Source organism: Arachis ipaensis, chromosome B03 (assembly GCF_000816755.2).
Source record: "Arachis ipaensis cultivar K30076 chromosome B03, Araip1.1, whole genome shotgun sequence".
Lineage (NCBI taxonomy): Eukaryota > Viridiplantae > Streptophyta > Magnoliopsida > Fabales > Fabaceae > Arachis > Arachis ipaensis.
Genome location: NC_029787.2, coordinates 127185050 through 127188929, shown reverse-complemented (window position 1 = coordinate 127188929; position 3880 = coordinate 127185050).

The following is a 3880-nucleotide window of genomic DNA, read 5'->3' as shown; positions in this document are numbered from 1 at the left end:
CAAGTTTTATTCTTTTTTTTTTCTTTAATATTACAACTTTAATATTATATGAAAGGTAACGTAAAGGCAAACTAAGTAAAAATGTGGCCATTTTCATGTTAATGGGAAGTTAAATACTAACTAATCAAAGCTCACGTGCAACAAAAAGTATAAATTACGACTTGGTTGTTAAATATTTTAACAAACAAAATGAAATGTTTTTATCTGATTAATAATATAAAATTAGGTGGTACTTGAAATGAAAAGGGAAGGAAAACAATAAGTTAATGCCGTACTATAATTATTGAGAGTAGTAAAACAACATTTTGGTGGTGTAGGCCTAGTAGTTTGGTCAAAGCTTAGATCAGGTAAGAGTGGTAGATGTAGAAAAGGGGATAAACACCTCTGCCCTCTACTCTAGACATAAAACACTGATTTTTATTATAATTTTGTCCTTTTAAAAACTCTATTTTTTACTCTTATCACTTTCACTGCCAGCAACTTCCTCCTTATTAGGGATAAAGTTGGTTCTAAATTATAATTGAGTTTATATCTTTTTATTAGTGTTTTAACAACTAAATAAATTGTATTATGTATATATTTGTATTTGAGTCTTCATTGTTTTTTGACATGAACAAACACAATCTAAGTTGCAGTGTACTGATTTCGCCAGCACAACACAAAAAACTGCACTATTAATGGACTAATCTCACTTTAATTTGGAAAACTATAGACAAGTTTTGATCTAACATCCTAACTTAATACCTCTGCACGGTAATAAAGAATTAATTCTCAAATATCCAAACCTGACAGTCCAAGTACATCAGTGCAGAACTTGCAAGAAATTTTATCTGATTTCAATTGCAAGCATTCATGGATCTGTTCCTCTAACCGAGCAAGTCTTCAACATGCATAATCAGCATGAACAACATAGTCCAAGGCACCTGATATACAAAATATCATTGAATAAGAATTGATTTTAGAATGAATTATTCATCACAATGTAGCTAGCAAACAAGGACAAACAATTCAAAACACTTCACATTAGATGGTAGATAGACACGAGTTGACAATGACAATGCAAATATACTCGCATTTGATGAAAAGTGAGAAAGAAGAGGAACGAAGTTGAAAGAAGAACGAAGTTGAAAGTGGTTACGACATAATCTAATTCTAAAGCTTGTGTGTGCTAAAACAAAAAGCTTTTAATTACCTTTTCATTCATATAAAAGTTCCATAAGTATTCTATCATCTTTTCTTCTTCGTAATTCCCAGCAAAGACAGCATCCCTACAGTGTTTGAGATATGTTGACAAGTCTGTCAATAAAATATTGGGTGTTAGCGTCGAAATAAGAGGAAACTAGAATATAAACTCATGAACATTGGCTCATAAAAAAGTTTGATTTTAGTAAATAAAAAGCACCTTGGGTATCTGCAAGATCATTATATATTGCTTGAAGGTGTTGGAAAAGTCCTCAAGTGTCAAATCCATTTTCATGTTCATGTTGTTACATTTTGTTTTTATCCAAATCTTCTTCACTAGAATTAGAACTATCACGGGAGGAGAAACAACCTAAACACTGAGTGTATAACATCATAAGGCCAATCCTTTGGTCCTATTGTTAAGATAGCAATCATTAAAGATCAACTTTAAGCTTAATGAATGCCAAATTGAGTTGTGACTAATCAAACACAAGATGCTAGGGTGATTACATTTTTAGCTAACTTAATATCAAGTTTCACTGAACTTCACCAAAAATTAACAAAAAGCATTTATCAAGACCAATACACAATGAAATAAACCAAATGTTGGAAATCATGTTCAATCTTGACCTTATATATAGAAATTGATTAGTATTTTTACCCGTAATAATATTACGGAAATATAAATTTTTTAAAATTATGCTCCACTTTGTTCTAATAATATAGATTATGTATAGCACAAAAAGATTTATAAAATCAAACTACTTTTACAAAAAAAAGTAGTAGGTTGACAAAAGTCTATGACTAAAAAGACCAAGGTATCTGTAGATAAAAAATCAAATAATAAGATTTTTAGTTATTATTTTTATATGAAAAAGTCTAATTTTTTTATTAATAATTAATTTTAACATTCGTTATTTAAAATTTAAAACAATTTAACTTGTATACTTTTACATTTAATTAGGTGTTAACTGTTAAGTCTGTTGTACACATAGAAATAATTAATTTTTATACTTGCTATTTAAAAATAATATTTTTCTCTCTATGTATATAAAATTATAATTAGATATTAACATAAAAAAATTATCCTGATAGTTATAAAATTAATTCAAAATTAATTTTTTTAAAACAATTAAATCTTGATTCATATAGGTATATTTTAATTTCAATTTTAATATTTCAATTTTAATTTTAATACAATTAAAGAATGTCATGTTGCACATTTTGATTGTCAAATTAGTAATTAGTCATTGATATTGATAATGATATATAAAATGGATAGAGTGGTTGAAAGAATGAGAGAAATAGAGAAAGGAATAGGGAAGAAGGGAGAACTCTTTAATTTTGGAAAAAAATATTTGATTTCAATTGCAATGAGGGAGTGACATATGGCTCATTTTGGTTGTAAAATTAGTAAAGACGAAGGAAGAATTCTTTAATTTTGGAGGGAAAGATTTCATTTCAATTACAATGAAATAGTGACATGTGACACATTTTGATTGTAAAATTAGTGAGAGAGGAAAATTCTTTAATTTTGGAGGAAAAGATTTGATTCCAATTACAATAAAAGAGTGACATGTGACACATTTTGATTGTAAAATTAGAGATATATATGATAGTGTTTGATGGAGAGACTGAAAGACTAGGATTGAGAGACAGAGACTAAGAGAAATAAATCTCAGTATTCTGTTTGGTGCAAAGTGGGAGATAGAAATTAAAACAAGAATGAAATTCTAATTTAATTTGTACAAAAGGTTAAATTGGAATTAATTAATTAAAATGAGGGTATTTTAGGTATAAAATGTTATTAAAATTTTAGTCTCTGTTTCTAAAAATTTCAGTCTCCTATGTCCTCACTCTTTAAAAGTATTGAAATACTAAAATTTTAGGGACAGAGACAAATTTTAATATCAATCTCTGAGACAATAAATATAATACTAAATCTCAATCTCTCGGTCTCTATCATAATATTTCAAAATAAACGCTACCTAATAGATGAGCACATTCAGGAGTAGACCACACAGGAAAAGATCCTGCAGTGTTTGTGACTTTGTGAACATATATGAAAAATCACGAGCCATTAAGTTGGCAAATAGCCTAACACCTATGGTGCACAAGTACAGCTACCTTAAACTTCTTAAATTTGTGACTAAATGATTTTATCAAATTGTAATATTTAAAATTGCATGTGCAGAAGTTAAAATAAATAACTAAAGATTGGTGCAATACAACAAAAGAGGCGTAAAGATACAAAATAGAAGCGAAGATTGATACTTGAGAGTGTTAGGACCTTCTTCATACTGCATTTCAGAGTCATGGATAACTTGATCAGCCCAATCATCATTGAAGACACCAGTTCTAAATGGGCTGCATCCACCCGCAAATCAAAAGAGTTCATACAGGAAGACGTAAAACTTAAACACTGAACTAATGGAGGCCCAATATGACATATTCGAACTTCTGGACATTTTCTGTCCAATACAAAAGGGGCTCAAAGCCCAATGTCTAATTACAAACAATTGAACTTACTTTTTAGATGATTCATTCTTTTTAAAAAATTTATTCGAGTTCAACATTGGCCTATTAGATTGGTAAAAAATACTTTTTATTATCATTTCTATTTTTTCTCTTTAGATTTTTATAAAAAAAATTAAACTATTTTTTAAATAAAACTTTAAAAATATAAAATATTGGAAAA